This window comes from Apium graveolens, chromosome 11 (assembly GCF_009905375.1).
Source record: "Apium graveolens cultivar Ventura chromosome 11, ASM990537v1, whole genome shotgun sequence".
Lineage (NCBI taxonomy): Eukaryota > Viridiplantae > Streptophyta > Magnoliopsida > Apiales > Apiaceae > Apium > Apium graveolens.
In genome coordinates this window covers 14,757,887-14,765,309 of record NC_133657.1, presented here as the reverse complement: position 1 = coordinate 14,765,309, position 7,423 = coordinate 14,757,887, and the positions used below count along the sequence as shown (strand labels likewise).

The 7,423-nt window shown below is 38.2% G+C and overlaps 1 non-coding gene across 1 annotated transcript; it reads left to right on the top strand.

Annotated features, from left to right (window-relative positions):
• The first annotated feature begins 3,884 nt into the window (after positions 1-3,884).
• On the top strand, positions 3,885-3,991 carry LOC141699067 (small nucleolar RNA R71). Its single transcript, XR_012565555.1, has one exon. It is a non-coding gene; the product is annotated as a small nucleolar RNA R71 (small nucleolar RNA).
• Positions 3,992-7,423: the final 3,432 nt, after the last annotated feature.

Here is a 7,423-nt window from a genome sequence, read left to right as displayed (position 1 = left end):
ATATGGTTATAGTTTTCACAACTATAAATCGAATAAGGGTTATTCGATAACTTTATATTATTTATTGAATATTATTTTGAATATTCTTCCGAGGACTTATGACTCCTTTTATTTTATTAATTGAATATTATTTGAATATTCATTTGAGGATGTATGACTCCGTTATTTTATTTAATGAATATTATTTATAATATTCATTCGAGGTATTATGACTCCGCTTATTATTTAATAATATTCTTTAATTTATTAAAGAATAATGTTTCGATAATCAAACTTATTTTCGATTATTCAAGTAAAGATAGTACTTTTGTATAAGTATATCTTTGATTATTAAATTTTCATTCAAGTAAGAGTTTTAAAACCTCTACTTCAATTATTTTGATAAAGATTATTCTTTATGGGAATATTATTTAAATAATAATATTCAGTTATTTCTTTTATATTGAGACTGATTTACTTCATTAAATCAGCATCATTCCTAACACTCTTTAAAGGGTTTTCAAGTCTTTAAAATGATTTTCAAAAGTTAGAGTGGATCCCAAAACTTATTTTTATATTTAAGATCTTCCTTTTAAAAAGGGGATTTAAATACTCGCTCAAAACCTGGGGGATCCGGCTCGGTGGTGTGTTTTATATTCGCAACAAGGTTGCTGTCTTGATAAAAGAGTTTTTGATTACTTACCCAATATTCGGGAAGTAAAATTCTTGGAACAAATTAATCTATTAACAGGCATCGCCTGGGAAATATCGGTGAGTTTCCCTTTCCAACTAGATATGACTTCTTGGTGGAGCCGTATCAACAAGTTTCTACTTGGGGAAAGTGGGGACGAACTTTGCGTTTCAGAGTCATGGATTTCATCTGAACTAGGAGTGGCGTAAGTGGCCGAGTAGCGTCGGCCCAGCCTTATTATTATATTGGCCCAAATGGCCTGGAAGTTCCGCTAAGGCGGTCCATTCCTTAGGAGTTCAGTGTTCGGTTGACAAGTAAATCCGACAGGTTCTCCTCTACATGTAGAAAATGGTGGGGTTGTACTACTACGACTGATCATCGTAAGTGGTCTTCCTGGCGCGGCAAACTCCCGTAATGAGTTCATCATCCATTTGGATAATTCTGCAACACTACCCGTATCATTTCGATCGAAAGGCTACTAATGGGTGGTTGCCGAAGCATTGACAGGGTCAAACAATTTTATTGGTGTATCCATTGAATGAAGTATCTCGTAACTTCATTTCTTTTCAAAATATTTCAAAGATCAAATATTTTCAAGTTTTAATTGTGGTCTCATCTATGGGATGACCTCGTGAATCTTATTATACTTTGAACAGTAGTAGTTCAAGTAGATTTCTAAAAATGGTATAAGTATAGTGAAGTAATTGGTAACTTCATCTTCTTTTAAAACTTATATCCAGTAAGTAATTACCTTACACATGATAAAGGATTCTAGTAAGTATCCATTTAGATACTTGTATTATTGATATCACTATATATTATCTTGCGAGCTGTAAGGCTCACTCTTGCTTTATTTCTTCATCACACAACAACAGTTAGGAAAGATGGCAAGACTCCAGCAGACCCAGCGCAAGTGCGTGGGAAGCGTCCCGCGTCTTCCCGTTGATGTTGTAGCTGCTATAGCTGCAGAGGTAGATCTATTGGTAGATCAGGCATTCTACTTTTGAGAATCAATTATGTATAATTATAACTTGTGGCAAATAATGGCAATTAACTGTAAATTTATCAAGTAATCATTTTGGGTTGTAATAACTTTTAATTGTGGATTCAAGGACTTGTACTTATTTCAATTTCATCTCTGAGACTATAACGGGTGGTGGTGTGTGTTAGTGTGGGGTCACAGCTTGAGGTTATTTATTATTAATTAAGTGAAGTGATATTGTGGAAAGAAAGACCGTGACGACCCGAATCCCTGACCCCGGATCTGGGGATGTTACAGCTTTGTTGTTTAGAATGATAGTTCCTTAGTTGCTACTTCTTGGTTTATATATCACCAAGATTACAAAGTAATGAGACTGGATAATAAAACAAAAACTATCTAGTCTATTACAATGCTACTTCATTACTCTATTCCAGCATCTTTGAATATCTTCATAATAGCATGGAAATGGAAATGCTTCTTTGTTCTCAAAAACCCAGTTGAATAGGCTACCACGTTCCATTTGCATCCACTCGACGCATGTGACTGTGTTGTCACTGTCAAAAGATATTGAATTCTTTATCCGTCGGGTTCATGATCATCCATGGGGTTTTTGATCATCCGTCGGGGTTGTCTAGTTGATCATCCGTCGACTTTATTGTAGTTTATCCGTCGAGTAGCAATTTGGCACTTGACTTCATTGCATATATACAGAATTACAAGACATCATCTATGTACAATTAATCAACCTATTATGCATATCTAGCTAAAGTCAATATGACTTGAATACTACTTATAGAATCTATACAATGGTGTATGCAGAAATGTGCTACAGACATATTGTTACATAAGCTACTCACTCGATGGATAATAAGTCAACATCCGCCGGGACTATAATGGGTCATCCGTGGGGACTATAAATCTTTCCGTCGAGTGCTACATAATTTCACTAAGTAAAATCTACCAAGGTGTTTTGTTCATGAAATCATCAAGTACACAACATATACACAACAGCAAGGAATAGTGAAGCTTCCAGGATCTTTAAGCTTCGGAGGCAACTTCTGTTGTAGCACATCACTGCATTCCTCTGTTAGAGCAACGGTCTCTAAGTCATCGAGCTTCACTTTCCGAGAGAGAATACCTTTCATAAATCTCGCATAGCTAGGCATCTATTTAAGAGCTTCAACGAAAGGTATGTTGATATGAAGTTTCTTGAATACCTCCAAAAACTTCTTAAACTGCTTATCCAGCTTTTTCTTCTGCAACCTCTTAGGAAAAGGAGGTGGATGATAGATCTGTTTCTCCCCTGTATTACCCTCAGAGGAGTGTGTTCCATAGTAGTATTCCTTGGTTCCACCTCTGCTTCCTTCTGCACACCTTCTTCAGCCACAACTGCATTTTCTGAAACTTGAGATTTTTCAGGCTCTTCAACTTGCTGAACTTGGGGGCTTGCGACCTTTCCAGACCTTAAGGTAATGGCGTTCATCTGTTCTTCAACTTCCTTCTTGCCTGGATTTATTTCTGTATCACTAGGAAGCGTTCCTGGTGGTCGATTCAATAAGGCGTTAGCAATTTGCCCTATTTGGTTCTCCAGATTCTGGATAGCTTTGGCATATAAGAACTTGGTTTTTGCAAATAATCCTCAACTCCTCCAATTCAGATTTTTCATTTGAAGATAGACCTGCATCATGAGTTCGTTGTTGAAGTTGAAATTGTTGCTGAAAACCAGGAGGGTTGAATAGCTTATTTCCAAACTGCTGGAACGACTATTGCATCGCATTCTGATTGTTGCTCCAGCTGAAGTTAGGATGATTCCAGTTGTCAGGATGATAAATGTCTGGAACTGGTTGCTGCGATCTCTGAAGGTTGCTCACAAACTGAGCAGAGTCACTAGATATAACGCATTGCTCCGTCGCATGGGAACCTGCACATAGCTCACAAACACTAATTATCTGTTTAACACCATAGTTAGCCAGGGAATCGATCTTCATAGACAACGCCTTTAGTTGAGCAGTGATATCCGTAGCTGTATCCACTTCAAAAACTCCTGCTACCTTGCCCTGTAGAAATCTTTGGGTTGGATACTGATATTCATTAGCAGCCATCAGTTCAATTAGATCATAAGCTTCCTCATAGCTCTTTGCCCATAATGCTCTACCTGCTGCTGCATCGAGCATGGGTTTGGACTGTGCTCCCAACCCATTGTAAAAACAATTGATGATCATCCAATCAGGAATTCCATGATGAGGACACTTCTTAAGCATCTCCTTGTAGCGCTCCCAAGCTTCACATAACGATTCTCCCGTTTGCTGCGCAAATTGAGTAATAGCATTCCTGAGTGCAGTTATCTTCACCACAGGGAAGAATTTAGTAAGAAACTTCTGAGCAAGATCTTCCCAAGTAGTAATCGAACCAGCTGGTAGAGAGTGTAACCAGCTCTTAGCTTTGTCCCTCAAAGAGAATGTGAACAGTCTCAGCTTCACAGCATCTTCAGAAACACCGTTGAACTTAAAGGTGTCGCAGATCTCAATGAAATCCCTAATGTGCATATTGGGATCTTCCGTTGGAGAACCCCCAAACTGGACTGAAGTCTGTACCCATTGAATTATGCCAGGCTTGATCTCAAAGGTATTAGCTGTGATAGCTGGCCGGATAATGCTAGATTGAATGTCATTGATCTTGGGTTGAGAAAAATCCATCAAGGCTATCATTCGTGTTGTTGGATCTCCCATTGTAATGAGTACCTGAAACATAAACAAATAAACCATGAAAGTAAAAGAATCCGAGTCAGTAAACTTTAACGACCATTGATGACAAGCACATAAACTAAAAATTAACACCGAGTCCCCGGCAGCGGCGCCAAAAACTTGTTAGGGCGAAAACACGCGCAAAAATTCACGCAAGTATACGCGTTCGCAAGTAGTATAAGATATAAATAAGATTCATTCCCACAGAGACTGGTTTAGGTTAAGTTCAATTTATGCACCTATGCAACAATGTATGGTTATCGCTCAATGCTAAGACAAATAACAAATTGGGTTTTAATTAAACTAAGAGATTATACTAAATAACATTAACTAAGAGAATTGAGGTTGAATTACTATATATGACAAACATGGGATTCTAACTTCATTACTACTTCATTCAATAGCCTTTTCATTCTTAACCTTAGCATGTGATGGTGATGACACTAATCAGACACGAAACTGATAAACGCCAACTTTCGTTGCACGAGTACCATTCTACCAGACATCCACAAAAGAGATAGAAGCTGAATAGGCACCAATTATATTGAGACCCTATATATCTATAGAATTTGACAACATAACGGTTTAAGCACAAGTTATCCATAATGATTACATAGGGCAAGTAAGATGGTTAAAATTACCTACGAATCATGCATACACATACATGAACCTATGCTAGCATGACAAGTTCTAAACATCTATATTCACTGTCGCTTTAATAGAGATTAACACGCTATCTTATATGTTAGCTATGCACATAAGACGAATAAGCACAACCAATACTAGGATATCATACAATCACCGCATACTAAGATATCGAAACAAGTTAATTATTGAAATCCATAGGTAAATCCACTAGAATCCCATGATAACGATTAGCCCATAATTGAACTCATCATCACCATGGGTTCTAATAAGCATGGTATAAAACAAGGTCTTAATAAAATGAATAATGATTAAAGTGTGAATAAACGAGATCTAGGTTCAATAAGAACGAAAACGAGCATCCAAAGTTACAACTAATTCAAAGAATCACAAGTTGAAAACAATATCTTCTTTTTCGGAGTTGTTCTGTGCTTCTAGGTCTTCTCCTTGGTATCCCAATCTTCCCGGATGATGAAAACCCTTTTTTAAGTATATATACGCCCCTAGTGGACCTGGACCCTTAAAATCATCAAATTCCACTCAAAAAAGGCCTTTTCAGCGAAATCAGCGACCAGCCGCGCCTTGGGCGGCCGCTCAGCTCTCCTGGGCGGGCGCTCAGCTCCTATCTGGAAAAAGTTCTGATGAATCTTGTTTTGGCCATAACTTGAGTTCTACTCGTCAGAATTAGGTGATTCAACTGCCCACGCGAAGCTATTGAGATTTTATACAACTTGACAATGGCAGTGGCTTCTAATTCTAATCACTTTTTATCATATTTCCTTTGAAAGCTCATTTTTTCATATAACTGATACCTGAAATGCAATAACACAAAAACATATCAAAATACCAACAACTTGAGTCCAAAACACCAATTTAAGCTTATAATATAGCATTCCAATTGGATATAAAATCCACTTATCAGTTGCTCATGAACTGAGCTGATTCACTAGAAATAGCACACTGCTCTGTCTCATGGGCACCGGCTTAAGAACTGGTATGTGTGAGCTTTGTGCTGGTGCCCATGAGACAAAGCAGTGTGCTATTTCTAGTGAATCAGCTCAGTTCGTGAGCAACTTTCAAAGGCCGCAGTAACTAGTTCTAGCCACCTATCATCCCAACAACTGCAATCATCCTAACTTTATCTGGAGCAATACTTAAAATACGGTTCAGCAGCCTTATCAGCAGTATGCAGCCAAGCAATACAACCCTCTTGGTTTTCAGCAACCACAATATGCACAAAGACAACAACTCCAGTTGCAACAATCGAATGAAAAATCTGAATTGGAGGAGTTGAGGCTCATGTGCAAGAGCCAAGCGGTTTCTATCAAGACCTTGGAGAATCAAATTGGGCAAATTGCCAATGCTTTGCTAAATCATCAACCTGGTACACTTTCTAGTGACACTGAAGTGCCAGGAAAGAGGGAAGCTAATGAGCAGGTTAAGACAATTACATTGAGGTCTGGGAAGGTTACAATTCTCGAAAAATCTCAAGTTTCGGAAGAAAAAGCTGTGGCTGAAGAAGAAGCGCAGAAGGAAGCAGAGGTGGAACCAAGGAAGACTACTGTGGAACACACTCCTCCTGAGGGTAATATAGGGGAAAAATTTCTGGAGGTGTTCAAGAAACTTCATATCAATATACCTTTCGCTGAAGCTCTTGAACAGATGCCTAGTTATGCAAAGTTTATGAAAGGTATTCTCTCTCGAAAAGTGAAGCTTGATGACTTAAAGACAATTGTTCTTATGGAGGAATGTAGTGCTATGCTGCAACAGAAGTTGCTTCTGAAGCTTAAAGATCCTGGAAGCTTCACTATTCCTTGTACCATTGGAAAAGTGTCATTTGACAAATACTTATATGACTTGGGAGCTAGCATCAATCTGATGCCCTTGTCAATCTTCAAGAAGCTGGACTTACCTGATCCAAAGCCTACTTATATGACCTTGTAGTTGGCCGATCATTCTATTACATATCCACGAGGTATTTTGGAGGATGTCTTGGTCAAGGTGGATAAACTCATCTTTTCTACTGATTTTGTAGTTCTTGATTTCGAGGAGGATAATAAGATTCCCATAATCTTGGGAAGACCATTCTTGGCTACTGGCCGAACCTTGATTGATGTACAGAAGGGAGCTTACTATGCGAGTGCTGGATCAGGACGTGACGTTCAATGTTTTTAATGCCATGAAATTCCCAAACTAAAAACAAGGAGTGCTTAAAAGTGGAGTTGGTCGATTCTGTGATTACTTCAGAACTTGATCAAATGCTAAAGTCTGATGCCTTAGAGAAGGCCTTGTTGGGGAATTTAGATAGTGAAGATGATGAAGGTGATGAACAGTTGCAATATTTGAATGCTTCTCCTTAGAAGCGAAGGCTAGATATGCCTT